At 42.1% G+C, this 24737-nt stretch overlaps 1 pseudogene; it reads left to right on the plus strand.

Annotated features, from left to right (window-relative positions):
• The window catches only part of LOC127626683 (spermatogenesis-associated protein 20-like), a 67479-nt pseudogene that overhangs the window by 12251 nt on the left and 30491 nt on the right, over window positions 1-24737 (plus strand).

Consider the following 24737-nt stretch of genomic DNA (forward strand, 5'->3'; position numbering starts at 1 on the left):
GCACCTATACCAGTACAGGGTAGCTTGTGGTACCGCAGTGGTTTGGGTCGGCGAGTTCCTCCGCAGAACTGCGACCCACGAGGGCTAGGGAGGAGTCAACCAGTGTCCCAAACCTGGGATCTCCTGGGAAAGAAGGCGCACTGTTTCCCCTGGTTAGGGGGAGGGGCGCTGGGTGCAAGCGATTCACCCGGTCAGATCGTGGACGTGCCACCGAGTTCTACAGGCTCGGTACCTGAGAGCACGGGACGATACTGACTCAACTCGGAGATTGTAGAATCTCGCAAAAGTGTTAGGTGTTGCCCAGCCCTCTGCTCTACAAATGTCTGCTAGGGCAGTGCCCCTAGCCAGTGCCCATGAGGACGCAACACTCCTGGTGGAGTGGGCTCGGACCCGCAAAGGGGGGGGCACGGCCTGGGTGTGATAAGCCAGGGAAATGGCGTCGACAACCCAGTGGGTGAGTCTCTGCTTGGAGACAGCATTCCCTTTCTGCTGTCCCCCAAAGCAGACGAAGAGCTGCTCAGAGCGTCTGGTGCTCTGTGTGCGGTCCAGGTAAATATGTAAGGCAGGTACTGGACACAGCAGTGAAAGGGCTGGGTCTGCCTCCTCCCGGGGCAGCGCTTGCAGGTTCACCACCTGATCCCTGAAGGGTGTGGTAGGAACCTTGGGCACATAGCCCGGTCGCGGTCTTAGGATCACGAAAGTGTCCGCCGGACCGAACTCCAGGCAAGGGTCGATAACAGAGAACGCATGCAGGTCCCCGAGCCTCTTGATGGAAGTGAGCGCGATCAGCAGGGCGGTCTTGAGAGAGAGGGCCCTGAGTCCAACTGAGTCAAGCGGCTCGAAGGGGGTATCCGGAGTCCCATAAGGATGACCGAGAGATCCCAGGAGGGAAACAGGTTAGGCCGGGAGGGAGTCATCCTCCGGGCACCTTTTAGGAACCTGACGATTAAGTCGTGCTTACCAAGAGACTTGCCGTCTACCGTGTCGTGGTGGGCCACGATAGCGGCAACATACACCTTGAGGGTGGAGGGGGACAGCCTCCTCTCCAGCCTCTCCTGAAGAAACATGAGCACTGACCTAACTGCGCACTTCTGCGGGCCTTCGGCTCGGGAAGAACACCAGTCCGCGAACAGACGCCACTTCAGGGCATAAAGATGCCTGGTCGAAGGGGCTCTGGCTTGGCTAATAGTGTCTATGACGGCCGAGGGTAGGCTGGCTAGATCCTCCGCGTCCCGTCCAGGGGCCAGACGTGGAGATTCCAGAGGTCTGGATGCGGATGCCAGAGCGTGCCCCGTCCCTGAGAAAGAAGGTCCTTCCTCAGGGGAATTCGCCAGGGAGGGGCTGTCATGAGGAGCGTGAGATCCGAGAACCACGTCCGGTTGGGCCAGTAGGGGGCCACCAGAGTGACTTGCTCCTTGTCCTCCCTGACCTTGCATAGCACCTGTGCAAGAAGGCTCACTGGGGGAAAGCGTACTTGCGCAGCCCCGTGGGCCAGCTGTGTGCCAGAGCATCTGTCCCAAGGGGAGCCTCTGTGAGGGCATACCAAAGTGGACAGTGGGAGGTTTCCTGGGAGGCAAACAGGTCTACTTGGGCCTTGCTGAACCTGTCCCAAATCAGCTGGACCGATTGGGGGTGGCGCCTCCACTCTCCGCCGGGCAAGTTTTGTCTTGACAGCGCATCCGCTATCACATTGAGGTTGCCGGGGATGTAAGTGGCGCGCAGTGACTCCAGTCGCTGCTGACTCCAAAGGAGGAGACGGCCAGGCGAGCTGTGACATGTGGAGGGAGCGTACTCCGCCTTGGCGGTTTATGTAGGCCACCACCGTGGTGCTGTCTGTCCTGACTAGGACATGCTTGCCACGAATCAACGGAAGAAATTTCTTCAGGGCAAGAGAAACGGCCAGCAGCTCTAGGCAGTTGATGTGCCAGCGCAGCAGGCCTCGGTTCCACCGCCTGCGGCTGCACGCCCGTTGCACATGGCGCCCCAACCCAATTTGGAGGTGTCAGTTGTAACCAGAACGCGACGGGACACCTGCTGCAAGGGTACTCCTGCCCGTAGAAAGCAGAGGTCTGTCCAGGGTTTGAAGGTTTTGGCGGCAGGCAGAGGTAACTTCCACGCCGTGCGTGCCGTGGCGCCATGCTCGTCTCGGGACTCGAGTCTGGAGCCAATGCTGAAGTGGTCTCATATGCATCAACCCCAGTGGCGCGGCCGCCACGGAGGATGCCATATGCCCCAGGAGCCGTTGGAAACGTTTCAAAGGGACCACGGTGCCTGGTTCGAAAGAAGCGAGGCATTCCAGCACTGACTGAGCACACTCGTTGGAGAGGCGTGCTGTCATTGAGACTGAGTCTAACTCCAAACCGAGAAAAGAGATGCTCTGGACCGGGGTGAGCTTGCTCTTTTCCCAGTTGACCTGAAACCCTAAACGGCCGAGGTGCTCGAGCACCTGGTCTCTGTGTGCGCATAGTAATTCCTGCGAGGAGGCCAGAATGAGCCAATCGTCGAGGTAATTGAGTATGCGTATGCCCGCTCCTCGTAGCGGGGCAAGAGCCGCCTCTGCGACCTTCGTGAAGACGCGAGGGGACAGAGACAGGCCGAAGGGGAGGACTTTGTACTGATACGTCTGGCCGACGAACGCGAACCGCAGAAAGGGTCGATGTCGAGGGCGAATCGAGACGTGGAAGTACGCGTCCTTCAGGTCTATCGCTGTGAACCAATCTAGATGCCAGACGCCAGATAGAATTTGTTTCTGGGTGAGCATTTTGAACGGGAGTTTGGACAAGGTCCGATTGAAAACTCGCAAGTCCAGGATCGGTCGTATGCCGCCACCTTTCTTGGGTACAACGAAGTAAGGGCTGTAGAAGTCCTTCTTCGTTTCGGTTGGAGGGACAGGCTCTATCGCGTCCTTGATTAAAATGGAGGCGATTTCTTCGGCAGGGACTGAGCGTGTCTGTCGTGCACTGCGGAGAAATGAACGCCCACGAAGGGGGGGCGGAGACCTGGCGTAACCGAGTCGAATGGTCCTGTGCAGCCAGCATGACGGGCTGGGCAGTGAGAGCCACGCCTCTAAGCTCCGTGCTAGGGGCACCAAGGGGACGAGTATTTTGGACGTACCCGGCGGGGCTTCGCAGCGGTGCGGAACAGGTAATGTGGCGTCGGGAGGCACTGCAGCGTCCCGAGGCTCTGGTGCTGAGAATAAACTCAAAGCACTTACCTTGCTCCGCGCACCCGGCAGGGGGCGGGTTCGTGACTGAGGAGGAGGTCTGCTGGCGTCCTCTGGACTCGTCTGAACCGGCCGGCCGAAGAACAGTCGTGGGGCTGAGGGCGGGAACACCGCATCCAGGAAGCCGGGACTGATGAGGCCTGAAAGCAGAGTGCCGTGAGAACGGCATTTGCGGGCCAGGTGACCCAGAGACAACAAGGAAATAGCTCTATAGTGTGTAAATAATTTAACAAAAAATAAATTCTCCTTCCGGCCCTCCACCGGGGAACGGAGTGGTCTTACCAGCTCTGGAGCTACTGTCTCGGTCTCTGGGTCGGTCATCTCAGGGGCACCTGGGAGCCTTCTGGGTCCACAAGGGGGCCCGTGAGATGATGGGCGTCCAACTTCTGCGGGGAGCTCGACGCTGGGGCTGAGAGCTGGGCCCACTCACTTGTTAGTTGAGGCGGAGCACCACTTTCTTTCTTCCTTGAAAGCCGCAGGAGGGCGCCCTCGGCGAGCAGACAGGGCATGGCCCCTGGCGGCAGGTTTGCGTCAGGGCAGGATGTGTGAAAATAGCCTTCGTCTGTTTCTTCACCACTGAGGACTGCCTTTTTGGGCGAAGTCGTCACGTGGCGTCGCCGAATGGACGGAACTGGGAGAAGGGGGCGTTTGAGAAAGCGTGCTTTGTCTGCCTCCTGTACTGCCTGTCCATCGTTGCGTTTCTGGACCATGGAGTGTCCATCGCCTGTTTGAGTGCAGTTCCTGCAGCACGTCAAAAACAGGACTACCCAAGTGCAGATTTTGGAGTGCCCTGGCCCGGTGGACTTGCAGGAGGGGGCCATGGCGTGCAGGGGGGAGCGGTCTGGGACCGTTCTACCACCGAGTGTAGCGAGAGCGGAGGAGCGAGGAAGCTGGGCTTGCTGTGAGCGGCGCACATGCCCGCGGAACCAATTAAGCCCGGGGAAGCATAGCGGACCTTCGTGCGTCAGGCTCAGACTGGGCGGGGACCCAAAGGTGGCGGCCCAGGCGAGTTATCCGCATCCGCCGCCGCTGTTACGGTGATGTCATCATCCAATGCCAGGGAGCTCGAGGAACCGGACGGCAGGCCGTTAAGCCGGCCGCACTAATCCAGAGCGCGCGGGAAGCTGGCAAGCGTGCCGGGGAGGCGGGAGGTTTCGAGGGGATTTACCCGCTAGCGCCCGTTATTCTCCCCAGATCGTTCTTCATCGCCACGGCGCCTGCCTCAATCCCATAGGAAGGAGGCGAGGCGGGGCGGCTGAAGTGGCTCTCTCTCACTACAAGAGAAAGCAGGGATCGCAACGCTGCCGCGGTTATGTTCTCGCACTGAAAACATAACCCATTGGAGAGAATGCTCATCCCGAGCTCGGACAGAAACAAGCAAGCGTGCCGGGAGGCGGGGGTTTCGAGGGGTTCACCCGGCAAAACGGAGCCCGTCATTGTCCCCAGATCGTTTTCATCGCCACGCGCCTGCCTCAATCCCGTAGGAAGAAGGCAAGGCGCGGGGCGGCAGAAGCGGTTTTTCTCACTACAAGAAAAAGCCTACGACCGCAATGCTGTCATGGTTATGTTCTCGCACTGAGAACATAGACCATTCATAAAAACGCTGCCTGCGTGTGATCGCAACCCAGGAATGCAAGGCAGTTTTATGGCCGTCAGAGGTGGGGAGAATCAACGCATCCAGAAACTACACAGAGGCGGAAAACCGTCTTTAAAAAGACGCGTCCTGAGAAGGACGTTCAACACCGCTGTGTTTTTGCTCTTTTAGAGCGAAAATTACTCTTTTAGAATAACTCTTTCGAGTTGTCTGCGCTGTCGAAGCGCTCAGGGGCAAAAATGCACAGCCGTGCACGAATGAGAAAGCCGCTGTTGTGCGCCGTCGAATCCAACAGCATGCAGAGCGTCAGAGGATTAAACAGGAACTTGGTGTGTAACTCGCAGCAGAGTTCATGCACGACCATCGGCTCCGAAGAAATTTTCCTGAATGAACTCCCGTATTTGCGCCGCTTAAATACCCGTATGTCCGGGGGCGGGACATGCAAATACTGGTTGCCAACTCTCATTGGCCTTTTTTCATAGTCCAGAGGTGAATATCGGCGCTCAAGAGAGACCCCTAGTGTCGCTTCTCTGACACAACGTGGAGAGAGCGACAGAAGGGGAAGTAGACATTTGTGACTGTGTTTTAGACACATTTTTTAACCTACAATAAAAAAATATTTGTTGTCTCAAGCAGCTTGAAGATCATCCAATTACTTGGGAATCTGGTTATTCTTGGTACCTGATATCCTCCTCAAGAGGCACTTCACCCTTGCTTTATTTCTCATCACGGGGTGCTTTTACATTAATGCCATAGGTATACTTCTATTTTGACACAAAAGCTCAGCATCTGCGTAGTCAAATGCAAGCCTGTCAATGTATACTTCATATAACTGTGCATGCATACACAGGCGGTTGATGCATGCACGCTACAACTGCTATGAGACACTGGACTTCCTCTTCAGAAGACTAGACCCATAAAGATCTCTTTATATTCCTTCAGGCTTGAGTTATACAAATGCAGGTAGTTCCAGACCTCACACACATGCTCTTGACTTGCACATCCACGGTTGTTGTTTTTACCATCTTACATCTAATTCTAGTGCTTCTTTGTGATAGCAATGGTTCAAATGTGAGTGTTGACAATTTGTGGACCCACGCGTGGTTAGAAAAATTGGGCTGGGTGCGTTCAGTGCTCGAGCACTCTGCTGATGAAGAGATTTGCGTCATGCGTCCTGTCTGACCGAAGTATCCACATTTTTGCTAAACGTGGAAGTGTCTCACGATTCGACTGTTTTCAATTTCCGGTCTCCAGTGCATTCACTTGCATCAGCATATATTCTTATTGGGTAATGTAAATTTGGTCTATACTACACACAGTCGAGATGACAATTTTTTGTATAGACAGTTCCTTACTTGAGTGTGTGGATGAAGCGATGATCCGAAGTTAGTTACGTTGATATCATTAATTATTCTAGGTTGTTATGACAGGCTCAACAATGGCACAAATTATGCATGAAATACTTTTTTGCTGCAATTAACACTTAAATGGTTGTTGTTCTCCTCTGGATCGCTTGTTTTGGCAGTTTTTACTTGGTGTCTCGAAACCAGAAATAGAAATGGGCAATTTGAATCATTATGGTGCCACCCAGTGTTTGGTCAGGAAAACTGTGAATACTTTGGGCTTTACATTAAGGCTCTGCATATTGCCTGCAAGTGTCTATGTGTGTGCATCTATGTATGATTGTGCATGTAGTGTTGGTGGGAGAGAGTAAAAGAGAACGAGAGAGAGGGAGGCATGAGTGATTTCCACGCATATTAAAATACATTTTGGATATTATAGTCGTTTGTCATTCTCATCTGATGTACTTAGCTAATGTCTGTTTTATTTGGTTATTTTGCTGTGATAGCCTGTACTGCTCTTTTGAAATAACTTAAATAATTTGGTTAAGTGATATAGAACCGTTATGCGTTCAAGACCTGGAACTACTTCATAGCTGTGCTCGTGCATTTACTGAAAAATAATTGCACACCTTAGATCATCTGTCAAGCAAGAAACAGCCCTGTGGTATAAATGGAATTAAGGGTATTTTATTGTTATTGAAGAAACATGCTGTGTGAGGGCAAGGTAACAATGTAGTGGGAGGTGGATTGTTCTCGAACTGTAACTTTCTGGTGACTGCCGCTATCCCAAGGAATGTAGCAAATGGTCCAAATCTTGTTTAGCTATACAAAAATCTTACTGCATTGTAAGTTTTGATGTTTAGATATATCAGTTTGGAACGGGAAGCCTGCTGGCTGCTGAGACAGATAGAGGTTAGCTCTATTTTTACAGCTTTAGTCTCCTGACAGGTTTGTATGAAAGTTATGATGTGGCTTTGCTGCACTTTGAAGACACCGTATCATCTGGGGAGAATAGAAAGACTGACAAAAAAGAAAATAAAAAAATGAAGGGAGAGCAGTTCATTAAAAATGACTGGCAGGCTGATTTGTTTTGTTGTCTCCCTGATATTCCCAGGAGAAGAAACGACCTCATGGTTCAACTAAGGGGTCAATGTTTGGCTGGTTAGGATGGTCAAGACAGTCCTGGTAGCTACACCATCCAGGCATAGTTCTCCATTGACGGCCATTCAAAAGTATTTTTTTATTATTTTGTTTTCATAAGCAACACTGGCGGCACAAATGTTTGGAATAATGTACAGATTTTTCTCTTATGGAAAGAAATTGGTACTTTTATTCACCAAAGTAGCGTTCAACTGATCACAATGTATAGTCAGTACATTAATAATGTCAAGAAAAAAAAATATTTAACAAAACACACAAATTTAGCAATACATATCAGCTTAAACAAAGTAAGAGAGCAATGACAAAGGTACACAATGTATACAGGTACAGTTATAAGCTTAAGCAATAGGTTCATTTAGTGTGATTTAATAGAAATCATTACTATTAATATAAGTTTTCTGGTGATTGTTGTGGAGAGAGAAAAAAGATATAGATATAAACTCATATCAAGACATTTTGAAACAATCATAGTAATAATAATAATAGTTAAAATTACTATTACAATAAAAAAAAAATACAAAGAGTTCTCATCGAAAAATCCTCCATGTGCAGCAATGACAGCTTGCAGATCCTTGGCATTCTAGCTGTCAGTTTGTTCAGATTTCACCACATTCTTCCTGTAGCACCTGCCATAGATGTGACTGTCTTGTCGGGCACTTCTCACGCACCTTACAGTCTAGATGATCTCACAAATGCTCAATGGGGTTAAGATCCATAACAATCTTTTCCAATTATCTGTTGTCCAATGTCTGTGTTTCTTTGCCCACTCTAAACTTTTTTTTCTTTTTTTTTTCTGTTTCATAAGTGGCTTTTTCTTTGCAATTCTTCCCATAAGGCCTGCACCCCTGAGTCTTCTCTTTACTGTTGTACTTATCCTCTTGTTTAGTTGTACATCTGGCCTTCCACATCTCTTTCTGTCCTTGTTAGAGCCAGTCGTCCTTTGTCTTTGAAGTCTTCATTCCTCAAAACAATGATTGACTGACAAATAGACTGACTTTCTAGAGAAAGCTGTTTCTTTTTTGCAATTTTTTAAATAATATTTTAATAAATATTTTAATATTGACCTTAAGACATGCCAGTCTATTGCATACTGTGGCAACTGAAAAGCAAACAAAGACAATGTTAAGCTTCATTTAACAAACTAAATTTTTTCAATGGTGTTTGATATAAAGGCTGATTTTCTAGTACCAAATTAGCAATTTAGCATGATTACTCAAGGATAAGATGTTGGAGAGATGGCTGCTGGAAATGGGGCCTGTCTAGATTTGATCAAAAATTACTTTTTTAAAATAGTGATATTGTTGTTTTTTACATCAGTTGAATGCCACTTTGGTGAATTAAAGTACCAATTTCCTTCCAAAGCAGCTAAATCTGTTCATTATTCCAAACTTCTGGGCACCTGTGTATGTCCCACCAATAATTTATTATATTATCGTATATTTTTGAAGTGCTCTTAAAAACATGACATTGATATGAATAGCTAACAACAGATAGCTCTCCAGGTATTATATACAATTTTATTCAACAAAGGAGTCCAACAGTGAAGCACAAGTGTTTAGTACTTAGTCATCAAGCTTTTTGGTTTTATCCAAAGTATACTGGCACTTACTATACATGACAGTTGAAAAATTTACTAGATCTGATAGCTTGAGGCAATGACATGGAAGGGTCAGATGTTGAGGTGCTGTCCTTACAGGCACCTTAGCAACATTTTTCATCCCTCGGAATGTCATTTGTTTGAACTAGGAGTGAACTAAGAACCATGGAGGTTACATTCCCAGCCTAAGACTCGTCTTGTCCGTCCTACTGCCGACAGTGTGTTATCTTCAGAGCTGTCACTATCTGTTTCCTCACACTCAGCTGGTCACACTGCCACCTCTTTTCAAGGGTCTGAGAAAAGGGCTGAAGGGACCCTTATGTGCTCTGATTAATCAAATTTATTTTAAACTTCATAGACTTTTACAATCTCCTTGGGTTACACCACCCAAAAGGAACTTGTGACGTGGCTTGTAAAATGCCTTTTGTATGCATGTCAAGCAACTCACACAGCTAAGCTTTTGCATGAGCTTGGCTTGCAACACAAACCTGGCTCTCTCTGTTCCACACGCTGTGTGTGTGCATGTTCAATGTTGCTTGAGGTCACTAGGAATTAACTCTATAATTAATAAGAAATGATCACAGTAAAAATATTTCTGTGATAATATTTAGATTTTCCAGGTTATCGGCCAATAATATATCAGCCACCGATATATCGTGCAACACTTGTAATAAAAACAAAAAAACAATTGCACTCACCTGGAGCTTACTTAGAAACCAATACTGATGGCATGAGGTTAATGCACATATATAAACTCTAAGTCTACATAAAGGATTTCACATTTTTATCAATTTACATGTTATTATTTAGAAAACAAAGTGGTGAAAGTTGGCTTTTTATAAAATGCGCTCTGGTGGTGTTCAGAGATTTCTCACACATACACTGGTCTGATAAGCTTCTGAGTTTCTTGTACTGCTTCACATTTACTCTCAACCATAAAAGGAGATCCTCGTCCTTTTGTTTGCATGACTCCAACAAGATCCAAATACCAGTATAGAGTAGAATTCAATATGAATCAAAATATTACAAGTATTGACACTTGGCTTTGGTTTGAGAAAGTCAAACAGATTTGGAACAACATGAGGGTGAGTGAATTATGAAAGAATTTTGGGTGAATTATCCCTTTTACGGTGGCGGACCACTAGCTGACTTTAAACCACAATTTGTTTGGTAGGATTTGTTGCAGCTACTAAGTGTTTTTGCTGAAATTCATCCTGCTCTTCTGTCTCTCACACTCATTGATAAAGAATCGAAGAGGTGTCACAAACTTGACCTCTGACATTTCTCTTCGATTCCCTGTCTTGTATTGCAATAGCCTTTTTTGGCAGAAAATCAATGTGAAGCTTGCCAAAATAAGAACAAGTGTATCATCTGAACATAAACAATTGTAATGGACTAAATTAATGCAGACTTTTGGTCTCCGCTTATTGTATAAGTGTAGGAAAGCATTTGCAATTGGGATATAAGACTTGGTGTTTACTGAGGAGTAAAATGGGATAAGATCTGTGTAGGAAATTGTTCATCAAATTTTCAGGTTGACAAGAAGCTTGTTGGCCACTCATGAGAGTCTGCTCAACCTGTAGAGTTGCCCAGTGGTCCGAGGCAAACATTATGTGCCAGACAAGTGATGAAGTGGATCCCAATATGGCGTTTATTTAAGGTGTATAGAAGTGTAAAAATATACACCGTGAAAATGTATCAAAGTAAAATGGCACAAAAACTAAATAAAAAATGCAACAATGTGCAAAAATGACTAAACCAGAAAATGGCCCAAATTTACAACGCTGCTTGTTCACACTATCACTCCTTCAGTCAATCCAATTGAGATGAACATGAACTTAACAGCTCCCCTTTTAAAGGTCTATCACCTCCCCTAGAATGAACAAATTCTCACAAAGAGGGAAGAAAACAAACAAAACAATCAAAATATACACAATGCATTGGACAGAGACATTTGCTAACAGAAAGACTACTTCAAAACAAAACAAAGACAAACTTCTGCAGTTATTAACTTTCCACCTCTGACAACATTAACAAATGGTAGAGTCATCTTACTTAAAGAGATAATTCACCCAAAAATGAAAATTCTCTGATAATTTACTCACCATCATGCCATCTGAGATGTGTATATTTATATAAAAAGATCCAGGCTCAGCAGGTCCTTAGAATATAAGAGGATGGTGATTTATAAATGTGTAGGTCCAAAAAGCATAGATAGTCAGCATTAGAGTAATCCATCATATCTCTGGTGGTGACATTAATGTCTTCTAAAGTGAATCAATCACTTTGTGTGTGAAAAAGAATTATATTTAAGCACTTTTTAAATATAAAAGATCACTTCAGGTCAGACGTTGACAAATGGCAGCATTGACCCAAGTGCTCCTGTGACGTAAGTGGGATGGCACGTGAACTGATGTGTGGCAAACACAACCAATAAGTCGAAGGAATGTGCCAAAGTGCTTGCATCACAGGAGCACTCTGGTAAATTTGGCCATTCTTTTTCTACAAATCTTCAAATGTTTTGCAGAAGAAAGATGGCATGATGGTGAATTATCCTTTTAAAAAACATCATGGGTGCTTCCTTTTAAGAAACGAGGGAAGGATCCAAGGAAAGGAAATGAGGACGGAGGATGGAACGATGTAATGGTAAAATGGAATTTCTTGCTCACTCAAGTGTCACTTTAAGGCACTGCATTACATTGGAGAATTTCTATTATGTTGTTGATTAATTAACTTGATTAATTGATGTTTTCATAATAAATCCTAATAATTCCAGATGCTTAAAATTATGGTTGATTTAAACCACAAAGGTGAAGCATGACTTAAAACAGTTGTGTCAGATGTGTGGGGGAAGGAGAATTTATGAGTGCGTCAGGTTTTTTGGCCAAAATGTCTTCCGCATAGTACGCACCCGTGCTTCTTCGCTCAAGCATCCTTGCTAAGCTTCCTCCGTCCTCAGTCCTTGTGGTGCATTTAGAGAATTGAAACATCATTCATGTTGGTAGACTTTGATTGGTTTCCGGATCACGGGCTCGAGGACGGAGGAGCAAGGAAATGAGGATGCACAATTTAAGAAATGTGAAGCACCCCACATTTAGACATATCCTGATTTGATCAAGATGTTAAGTGCTGGCAATAATCAGTATACGGTATGTGATGTGTGCTAGTCTTTGACACCGCTGACTTAGCAATAATATCAAGTTGGGCGATATGTAAGGGTCAGCAAGGCCTTAAACTCAGTCAATTTAGTCACTGGGACTGTTGGTAATAATCTTAAAGTAATATTTCAGGTTAAATACATCTTAAATTCTGTCCATAACATCTGTGGCATGTTGTTGATTTTTCACACAAAATCATTTAGACTCATCACTCAGTTTGTTACAAATTGACTTTTACAGTAATGCATCTAAAATGGAAGCTCAGTCAAGTGGGCAGTAAAAAAACCTAATATGCAACTATCACGCTGTTTCAAAAGTACAACCAAATAAACATTACACATGTTGTGCAGATTTATTCTTTGCATGAGACTGGAGTGATTTCCACCCTTGTATGTGCAAAGACTCGTGTCATGACCAGTTAAAAGACTAAAAAGTAGTTAGTTTTGCTTTTTTGTTGCACAGATATATCAGTTTGATATCTAAGGAATATAGGAGTTTCACATTTCTTCTTCAAACCCCTAGAATGATTGCCTGCTAGAATTCAGTTGTAAGTACATTACTTTAAATGTTTTCCCTTCTTTTTTAAAAACTGAGGGACAAAATTATTTGGTAAATCAACTGCAATCAAGTTGCAGTCAATAGATCAACCACAAGTGCAATCAATAGATCTTAGGGACTGTTTAACTGAATATTAATTTGCAGCTGGTATGTGTAATTTTTTTTTTTCACTGAAAATTCTCTAAAAGCCATAGTGGCATTTTTAAAACATTCCTCTGTTTGTTTGATACAGGAACATTGGCTTGACCAGTGGTGTGAGTTTTTGGTGGGACTATCTGTTTGTACAACCAACTAAAGACGTGGAGAGTTTTCTGGAACCTGTTTCAAAACAGCGATTATTTTTAACAATTCTGTTTGGTAGTTAGTAGTGCAGAAATGACACTTCAGCTTTAATTGTACTATTTTGTAGGTCAACACAACATTAAACATACTTTGGATTTGTATTGTTTGTACCACAGAAAGAAAAATGTTGACCTTAAATTAATGTTTTCTGTAAAGTTCCCTCTAGTGCATTCCTGTAACGCTTGAGCAACGAGGCAGACGAGGAGATCCAAACGCAGTTTAAACTTTATTTAATTAACAAAACAGGTAAACACAAAGGAACAACCCACAATGGGGAAATCAAACATAAAAAACTGCTAACTAAACACGATGTAAACAAACAGAGGACTCGGGAAGGAAACACACACCAGGCTGACATCAAACAACGATAGACAAGGACTGAACAAAGAAACATGGTATAAATACATAAACATGGGGCCAATGAACGAACAGAACTCAAACAAGATAACAAGGTGATTAACAGAAGCAAAAGGCAAACTAATGAGGGCAGGTGAAAACAATGACAGAAAACACGAACGCTAACAAGGGGACTATGGAGTTACATAAGGGACTAAAGTGAAAACTAAGAAATGCAAAAGTGACAAAAATGGCAAACAAAAGGGCAACAGTGAAACAAGACAGGGTATACATAACAATTCCCCATTGCAGGCTTCCTGGATGAATATGCCTTTGTGGTATGTGGGCTGTTGGACCTGTATGAGGTCACACAGAGGGTCCGCTGGCTAAGGTGGGCCAAAGAAAAACAACAGAGGCAAGATCAGCTCTTCTAGGATTCCCAGGGCAGCGGTTACTTCTGCAGTGACCCTTCAGATCCATCTCTACTGCTGGCTCTCAAACTGGATGAGTTGCACCAATATGACATAATACTTAATACTGATCAGTGATCTGTGCAAAGCATGGGGTCAATGTTTGGCTGAAAACCTCTGCTAGTAGATGCTGTAACCACTGTACACCATTCTGGTGGTAAAAATCATCTTTCTCCATTGACAGCTATTAAAAAGTAGCCGTGTATTCTCACAGCATAATTTATTTTTGTCAGCCTTCTACATTGCGAGTAAATCACTTGCATATGTGACAAAATGTCATGCTATGCAACTAAAATACGCGTGCCTATGCTTCCGGTTCTTCAGGATCAATTTAGTGCTTGCTATACTGATCATTGTAAACTCAATGTAAATCACACAAGTGCAGATAAGCAAACATGTAACAAAGTGTAGTAATGTCGTATGTGTAAGAAATGTGTAAATACATACATATTTAAAGGCACAATCATACTTTATGAAATATTTAAACTTCAGAGAACACTGTTAAAATTTAACAAACAGGCTTGTGGCGCATCTATGCAAGCTTGATCTTTGGTTCACAGCGTCGTACAAAATTTCTTCGCATGAGCTTGTGTTTCCGGTCTGCTACATTTGGATGTGATGCTACTATTTTAGATATTATAGTACTCCAACTCTACTATTTATGCTTGCCGTCCACTTTATTAGGTACACCTCTACTTATTCATGTGAAAAAATTTGTTCTCAATAATTTTTGATTGTTAGTGCCAGACAGGCTGATTTTTGTATTTCTGTAACAGCTGATCTCCTGGGACTTTCATGCACAACACTCTCTAGAGTGTATAGAGAATGGTGCGAAAAAAAATAATAATTATTATTTGGGCAAAAATGGCTTGTTAATAAAGAGATCAGTGGAGAATGGCCAGACTGGTCCAAGCTGACAGGAAGGTGACAGTAACCTAAATATACACTTGTTACAACAGTGTTGGTGCACGCTCACCAATACTGGACATTAGACGTTTGGAAAAACATAGCCTGGTCTGACAAATCTGGATTTCTGCTGAGGTACACAAATGGTAGGCCCACTGTAGCCTCAGTTTTCTGTTCTTGGCTGACAGTAGTGGAACCCAACAAGGTCTTCTGCTGTTGTAATTCATCCACCTCAAGATTGATATGTTGTGCATTCTGAGATGCTATTCTGCTCACTAAATTTGTACAGAGTGAGTTACCATAGCCTTTCTGTTAGCTCTAATCAGTCTGTTCATTCTCTGTTGACCTCTCTCATCAACAAGGCTTTTCGTCAACAGAACAGCCACTCATTGGTTGTTTTTTGTTTTTTCGCACCATTCTCGGTGACCACTTCTTGGTTTGCCTTATCTTTTTCAGTTGCATTACACTTGTATGTCGTCAAAAGTCTGGCGAGTAAAAACAAACATTTACCAGCCAATCCTTTCACCAATGTGTCTTTAGAGGGTTGTCATATTAAAATAGATGTTTGGCCAGTGGCTGATCTTTAGGAGGGTTCTTAAAAGCCTGCATTTTACATCACTGCTCATGCACAGACAAGATAGTCGCTATTGAAGAGCTTAGGACTGTGTGCATTCTCGTTGGACCATCAGCAAATAAACATTGTTAGGACATAATTTCCCTTTTGCTTCAGAGTGATTAGTCACATGGCATTTTGCAAATTAGCAAGGCAACAAATTTGGTGTCCAGATCTGAGTGCCCATGTACAAAGATGGCAGCTGTTCATGTGCCAGCCAAGCAACTGCCATTGAAATGAATGGGAATGGTAATAGATAGCTAGTTATCTCAAGGCATTATAACGTTATTTGGTACAAATTTTGTGGAAAGGCAATGTACCTGTCAGGTCTGGGCTTTTTGCTTTAGGTGTGTGTAGGTGGTTATGAGTTACATGGAAAGAGTGATGGAGATTTCTAGCTGTCAGTCTACGTTAAGCATCACTCCACTGCAGAGCTCCACTGTCGTCCCATAACCCAGTCGCTGATAGCACCACTACTGCACTCTTTCCTCACTCCACTACCTACCTTATGGAGCCTTGCCTGGGTAATTATGTTTCAGCCTGACGTGCCGTGCTGAAACTGCCCTACTCTCTCCTTACGCAACCTGTTTTCTGTCTTTCGTTATGCTGTAATATTCTTTTCTCTTTTCTATCTTCCCAAAACAGTACGCCTATTTCTCTCTGTCGCCATTTTCTTTTCCAGTCCATCTTCTTGCTTCTGTTAAATTTGAATATCTCCCCCTATGCCCATCCACATCTCTGGATAAGACGACTAATATAGAAAAAGACTTATCCAGTACATCAAAGCCTGATTTGTTAACGCAATTGAAATTTCATTCAAGAAGCCTCACAACCCCATTATTCCACATTGTGTGCCATTCATCACCTTTTGCATGACAGTGCTATGGAACTGGTATGAGCTAATGATTTTTCATGCAATTCTTCTCCCACGCCAAGAAAAAGTGCAGGACACAGTACATTCAAAGTGTGTAAGCGCTGGGGCTTAATGTCCTGAATGCCTTCCATATTTCCTCCCCGGAATAAGAAGGACGAGCTGATGTGTGTATATTGTCACACCACCATGCCAGGGCTTTTGACTGATGGCACTGTGAAAATGGCACTGACACCAATGAGATATGGATGAGGGCAGAGAAAGCTAACTGTTATGTTTTTGTTGTTGCCTCTGATAAATTAAAATGGACATAAGGCAGATTTTTCATCTTTTCTGAGTGACTGGGCCATTATATAGTGAGCCAAGCATGCAGAGTTGGCTCCATTAGGAGCCATGCAGTGCAGTCACATGTCAGAACAGAGTCCCTTCACCTCCCTCTATGTCAGTGGAAGACGGATCACCTCCCAAAGCATCTGCCACTCTACATTTTACGCTTTGCTCAAACGAGACATAGCCAAAAGCACCCAGCTTTGCAGTTATTTAAAAAACACACGCAGTGTAACCACTTTAGTTTAAAAAAAAATATATATATATCTATTTGAATTCTTTGATCTTAAAGGGTAACTAAACCCTAAACCAACTTTTTTTAGTTAATGATCTGTAAGCATGGGGCTTTATTAGTACTGGTCATTGATTCAAGTAATTTTTTTGACATTTGTGTATAAAGTGTTTTAATTCTACAATATATGGTGTAAAAACGTCTGAGTGCTGCCCTCTTCAGGTTGAACGGTGGCTACTGCAGTTGAATTTTCCTATTGGCTGTTGCGGTGCTCGTGACGTAAGCAGGTTCCAGCTCACCACGCCAGATTCATGTACATGTCGTCTTGCGACCGTGTGAGGAATAATAATAACATAGAGTCTGACAGCAGCTGTCAATTAATCCATCACTAGGAGTCTCAGGTGCCCCCCGCTCAGCCTCGCACTTCGGTTCGTTCCTCTATCCCGCCGGGTCTGCCCACTTTTCCAGCATTTTCAAATATTTCTAGTGGGTGGAGTCAGACTCTGAGCAGGTGTTTAGTTACCCTTTAAGAGTCTTTTTGATTCTTTGGTGCTGTGCAAATCTGAAGTGGTTTGCAAAGTACTAAGTTTGCATTATTATATATTATATATATTTTGTTATTTTCCATATTGACTTTACGAAAGATCACTTGCATTGCTGTGTGTGGTGGTTTACTCTACAATATTTCAGAGACAAAACTGCCCAGAGAAATCAGCTAAATCTGACAAAACCTCCCATTGGGGACTTATGAGGAAAGTAATACTTTATTTAATACTAAAAATGCAAAATTTGTGTAATCTAAATTTGACAAAACATCCCTTTGGGGACATCCTCGTAGGTAAAAGAAACGATTAATCAAACGTTTATACATGTCATTTGAATAAATGTATTATTCAATTTCTTTAAGGTTAGAGGTTGGCTAGATAGTCTATAGTATTATAATTCTTTTTACATCAAAAAAATAAAAGTCTTTTATACAGTATGTCCTCATTTAGATAAGTTATGTGTGTGTGTGTGTTTGTTTATGGTGATTGTGTCTTCCAAGGTGCGAGCTACCAGATATCATCTGCATGTGTTTGGTTGGGACAGCATTTCTGTTTTTCATCAGTCATCGCTTCAGTCCCTCTCAATTCCCAGATGCAATCAGCTCATTACATTGTGACACAGGGCACGGGAACCCACTCCCAACATGCACTTACACAAACAAAGAGCAGATAATGTAAATCAGCTTACAGCTCTGGAGCCACTTTACTTGTGATACTAGCCACTCTTGGCCCTGTGTGATTTGATAAATGAGCACTGGTTAAATTGCTATTGGAACCATCAATGTTATTATATGATGCCGTATTTTCAACAATCCCATTGTGTTTCTTTTTCTTAGATCAGGATGGTGCTGAACCTAGTGCGAACTCCATCTCAGCCATGATCTTGCAGCAGCTCTCCCACCTCACAGTCATGTAGGACTGGATTCAGCACTCTCAGCAATTGCTGGCTGCCTTCTCTGATAGACTGGTTAAATTGCCAATTGCCCCAGCAGATATGGTACGCAGTGTGGTATGGCCCAACATTACACCCTTAAACAAATAACCTCAGTTTGCCCCACAGCTACTCAATATAAACCAAATAAGGTTGTCACAATATCAAAACTTCACCAGTTTATACCAATATCAGTAAAAGTTTTACTGGTATATGAGTTTTGATACCACAGAAGGTAATTATGTTATTGAACATACTATATTTTAATTGAACATACTACTATTAATATGAATGAATCATTAAATATTAATATTCATTTGAAAAAAAAAAGACAATTTTTTTTGTAGAAGTAATATTAAACCAGCTTAAATTCTAAAAGATAATAAGTTATTCAATATAATTTATATATATATGAATTAAATTAAATATTACTATAATAAACTTTTACATTTAAATGCCTTTTTGTTTGTTGAAGCCAGGCATATTAAAGCTGTTGAAGTACTAAAGAAAATAATAAGTTATTAAACATACTATATTTATACTGTATATATTTATATAGACCAAACTACTGTTAATTAGGGCTGTCAATCAATTTTTTTATTTATTTAATTAATTACAAGTCATTCTGATTAGTTAATCGAATTAAATCGCAATTAATCACATATATAAATATTACATTTACAGTATATAAATGTATAATATAAATATATATTTTGCCATTTAATTCGCCAATCAGTCCGAGATTTCCTAGAAGGGCTTTTCGAAGTACGTGTGCGTCAGTGTATACCTGCGTCATAAGGAATCTTTTGGAGCATCTCACTTTGGTTGCGTCGAGTCATAAACATTCAGTTTTTAGGTCGCTGTGTCAAGTTAAACACAGTTTGAAACATGACACAGCGTTGAAAAACACATCTTAAGATCCCTGTGTTCAGATTTGCGCTCCATCAAGTGTTTGAATGCAAGAACGCGTCCATCCTTATCTTGTTCTCTGTATAAGCTGCACGTTGCCTATACAGCTGGAGTTTTGCTCACTGCACCCTTGAGAAAACAGGTGGTATGTGCTTGAATTCTTCAATGGTGGGAATTTTCCTTATTATGGTCCGGGGACATGATTAATTGCATAATTTTCTTTAACGTTATTTTTTATATAATTCATCTCACTGAATGAATGCATTTATTTGACAGTGCTACTATTAATATCAATTAATTATATTCAATACTAATATTCATTAAAAAAAAACATAATTGAAAGAGGTCTTATTAAACTACTAAAATTATCTGGCCAAGAGCATTGAATGCTTTTCTCTTTTTATTGTCAATATTGTTGTTTAATTAATATTTGCATCATGATAGACAGCGGCATGTCAATTAGGCTGCATTTACAATGCAAGGTGTACTACATACATTCAATTTTTGGCAACAATTCTATTTTGTCTGGTCTGTGAACACTTCTACTGACAAACCTACTTGTTGTATCATGGCCATCTGATGCAATGACTGTGAAATTGTATTTTTATTGCAATGTGAATAGTCTTTGACTGTGAATACAACAAAACAACAATAAATGCACCGCTAATTGAATAGCAGTGAGACAATGGTATCTCAGTATGCAATGAAGTTTATTAAAATCATGTTGCTGGAGTACTTGCAAATTGGAGCATTGATTCATTATTGTATGATTACTGTATTGTTCTGAACTAACTATTCAGTAACACACCACAAAATACACACTTTAAGTATTTTTCTTTTTTTCTTTTATTTACTGAACCTTTTTGTGTTTGACTGTAGCACTGAGAAGAGGCCATTGATCAAGTGACTGGGATTCTTAATGATTTTTCTCACCTTAGTTCTCTTCAGTCTAGTGTAGATGTCCTGCAGGTTGTTCAGTACACCACAGGTGATATGTGCAGTTTAATGCACTACCCTCTGCAGGTCCCTGCAGTCCAGTGTGCTGCTATTGTACCAGAAAATAATACAAACTGACAGGATGCTTTCAATTGTGCTTGCATGGTAAAATAATCACAGTATCTGGAAATCCATTTGTGGGCCAGTCTTTTGTTATGTGAACTCCTTGGTTCTTGTTACTCACTAATGGCAATTTTCCACTGCACGTTACGGTTCGACTCGCCTCAACTCTACTTGCTTTACATTTCTGAGCTTGCATTTCCATTGCAGTTTAGTGCCACTTCAACGTGGGTGGGATAAAGTTGCACCGCCTCTACTGCTGTGATATCATCTTAAATACGACACAAACTGACCAAAACAATAACACAACCGCTAATAACACAGTAGCTGTTAGCTACTAGCTCACTGTGCTGATTAAAGCAGTTGTTGCATGGTGATTTTACACAAATGTAACAGTTAAATTGGCCTGGTTGTTTTAGAAGCAAGCTTCCAGTAGCTAGTCAACTAAATAAAGTGAAGCTTTCAAGCAGAGTATAGAGTTATCTTAACCATCCTCCATCGTGGCTGAGTCCAGGGCACTCTCCCTCCCATTGCTCGCCACTTTAGATAGCGTCCATTTGGTCAAACCACTTTCCCTTGATGGTTCTGTAGTCACTTTAAATGTATTTTTATTTTTTTACTTTTCCTTGCACTGTTGGTAGGTCCGGTGGTAGCCGTGTGTGGCCAACAGCTGATACACTTCCTGAGATTTCGTTTCGCTCATCGCTAACGAGTGGACCATCTGCACCTTGTTTATTGACCACAGTGTGGTTTTGCACAGAGCCACAAAATACATGGGCAGTGGTAGCTCCTAAAGGGTGTTGGGACTGCAGTTACACAACAAGAGAGTGTGGTAGCTCCTAAAGGGTGTTGGGTGCAGATGCATTACTTGGCCAATCTTTCGAAGCACTTTCGTGACTATAGCAGTGAGCAGTTTTCATCTCTTAGGGAGGCAGAGAGACTTTTGTTGCCTTGGAGACCAGTATGGTGGTTTGACAGATAGATTTAATATTACCATGAACACTGGCTGGACTGCATTATATTTAAAGACATGCCTGATCAAGTAGCTAATCCAGTTCTACTAAGGAACATCCTCACTTAATGCTCTGAACACTTGAGAGTGAACTTCACTGCAGTTTGAAATGTCACTTCTGATGTATCATCCTGCAGGCTAATGTTAGCACCATTAGCCTAGCGACACAGACAAGATTAAGTTAATTCACAAAAGTGAAGGGTTTGCCTCAGATTTTGATATGTTTCTTGTGTCAGATTGCAGGAAATAAGTACTTTTCATCACATTACAGCTCTCTGCTGGTTGTTGGATGTTTTTTTAATTTTGGTGTCCAGTATACTGGATATATTACACCCTTAGAAATGTGGATGCCTAATCAGCCTTTTTGTATCAGTGCCCTTCTGAAAATACCAACTTTAAACATCTTACATTTCTATAGTTTTGCACTGGTTTGGTGTTGGTCTAGATTCTGGACCAGCAATAGCCATACTATTCACCATCAAAACTTAGCTGGTTAACCAAGGTGGCCTTGCTAGCTAAGCCATTCATGAAGCTTTGTAGGGACACCGGTACACCAGCATCCCATCCTGGTGATCAGCATCGAAAACACAACATATGGTCTTTTCAGCAGGGTATGGTCTATGTTGCTTCTGTTTGTTAAAAATATATGCAGGTAACATCAATAGCAGTCTATTAGCCTGCTCTGTCAGGATTGTTAGCTCTTGGATCTGTCATGTATTGACTAACGCACCCCTTAGACTGATTGGTGGAGTTTTTCCTGTCAGGGCACTTTTCCCAACTTTCCTCCTGTTCCCAGACATTTGTAAAAGCTGTGAACATGTGTCATGGCCATCAGAGCTCACCAACGGAAGAGAAGTCATCAGAATAGGAGGAATAACAAGCTAGAGGTCCAGCTAAGGTCAGTCCGCCCCACATCACACCTGCCCACCTCATTACAGTGCCATACAAACACCACTGACCCTTTCTTCATCCCTTTCATTCTCTTCTCATTTGTTCATTCGGCTTTTCATAAGTCTTTGTGTTACCAAGTTTGTTTGTTTAGTTGTTCTGGTCTGTGCAACAATGTCTTATTTTTCTTGTAGATTGTCATCTGTGGCCATCCTGATGCTGAGGACACTGCAAGTTTGATTTCCTGTGTCAAATCACTCTTTCTGCCCTATAAAGTAAGTGTGTTTTACTCTGAGGAAGAACATGGTAAGGATTAGGCGTCAAATAAGGGCACTATAATTAGGGGTTTATATTAATTAATTGAACTTTGAAATATTTTATTGGAATTACATTTTTTTTGTGATACATAAAACAAATTATTTTATAACAAACAATATATATAAACTAATATTATAAATACAGTGGCAAGAAAAAGTATGTGAACCCTTTGGAATTACCTGATTTTATGTAAAAATGTGTCTTAACATTTGGTTGATCTTCATCTAAGTTACAACAATGAAAAAACACAATCTGTTTTAACTAATAACACACAAGTTATTGTATTGTTATTTTAAATTCAAAATTCACAGTGGTGGTTGGAAAAAGTAAATGAACCCCTAGGCTAATAACAGTAACAAAAGCTAATTAGAGTCAGGAGTTGTCAAACCTGGCATCTAATTAATGAAACAAAATTGGAGGTGTGAGTTAGATCTACTTTGACTTATAAAAAGCACTCAAACATTATGAGTTTGCAATTCACGAGAAGCATCTGCTGATGTGGACCATGCCTCACAAAAAAAGACATCTCAGAAGACCTACGATCAATAATTGTTGCCGTTAATAAAGCTCTAAATTGTTGCAAAGTTATCTTGAATATCTTAGATATTCATCTGTCCACAGTTAGACAAATTGTCTATAAATGGAGATGATTTAGTACTGTGACTACTCTCCCTAGAAGTTGCTGTCTAGCCAAGATGACTTAAAGGGCACATCACAGAATGCTCAATGAGGAAAAAAGAACACTAGAGTGACATCTATGTATGTATGTATGGCGTTAAAAGTGCAACACATACCAAAATGAAAGCATCACCCCAACTGTGAAGCATCATCATTTGGGGCCTGGACCGCTTGCCATCATCGAGGGAAAAATGAATTCCCAAACTTATCAAGATATCCTACAAGATAATGTCAGGGTGGCTGTGCACCAGTTGAAGCTCAGTAGAAGTTGGTTGATGCAGCAGGACAATGACCATAAACATTGAAGTAAATCCACTACATAATGGCTTAAAATAAAGAAAATCCACCTTTTGGAGTGGCCCAGTCAAAGCCCAGACCTTATAGAGTATAGAGAATGGAGATGCTGTAGAATGTCCTCAAGAGAGCCATTAATATACTAAAATCCCAGATATACTTCATACAAAATCAAAGAACGAAAGGGTATAACGTAATTTAGCTCTAAATTTGGCCAAAAATATGGTGCATTCGTTTAGGTGGTTTGTAACAGCTCCTCTGGGTGAACTTTAAGAAAAACTTCTAACTAGCTGCTAAATAACTTCTTTCTGCCATTGGTCCAAATCATTTATAAGTGTGACCTGGAGCTCCACCTTCTACTTTGTTCATGTTTTTCAGTCAGTATTCAACTTGAACATACCAGTGTGCAAGACCATGTCATGTGATTGTTTTTGTTTAATTAGTCTACAAAAGGAATCAAATCTACTCAAATACAATCAAGTTAGTAGATTCACTCATGTACCATCTGCAGCAAAAGCCATTCGCACATCTGCCATCTGTAAGATATGCCTCTATCACAATTCTTTTGTCTTTATTCTGAATATTAGCACTCTTTTATAAACCTATCTTTGCAGTAGTATCAGTGTCATCATAAATTACAATAACAGAGTGTAATTGGTGCATATTATGGCCGCATATATTGTGTTAGCTCATTAGTGCCATGAATTCAGAATCTAAACAAGACAAATGAAACATTTTATACTACATATATTAATTTAAATCTTCATCGAGTGGGTAAAACAACTTCTTTTACTGACCTCATGTGAATTCTACTAATAGAATGAGGCATAAAGTCATTGATAACACATTTTAATGTCACATTAGCTTAGGTTTCACTTAGCATCCTCATATTTAAATGTTCCTCTAAACGGCTCCCACAGCAGTGTGGTGGGTGTCTGAATGTTTGGGAATAGTATACTGTTGCTCATCTATTTAGAACTTATTTTACCCCTGAACAAAGAACGAATAAGAACATCTCTGGAAGTATATCACATCTTAAGAAGTTCTGTAAGGAAGAATGATCAAATTCCTTCTGAACATTGTGAAAGGTCTTATCTGCAGCTAACGGAAGTGCTTGGTTGGGGTTATTGCTGCCAAATAGGATCGACCGGTTATTTAATACAAGGATTCACTCACTTTCTCCAGATCACTGTGAAGTGTGTTTTCAATGAAGACTTGACAGATTATGATTTTTTGTGTTGTCAGCTTAAGCACATTGTGTTTGTCTATACTTGTGACCAATGAATGTAGAAAACTAGCTAATTCCAAAAGGTTCACAAAATGTTTACTGCCACTGCATTCTATTATTTTGATTATTTGTAATATCTGCAATTAT

Source organism: Xyrauchen texanus, chromosome 33, assembly GCF_025860055.1.
Source record: "Xyrauchen texanus isolate HMW12.3.18 chromosome 33, RBS_HiC_50CHRs, whole genome shotgun sequence".
NCBI classification, from domain to species: Eukaryota; Metazoa; Chordata; class Actinopteri; order Cypriniformes; family Catostomidae; genus Xyrauchen; species Xyrauchen texanus.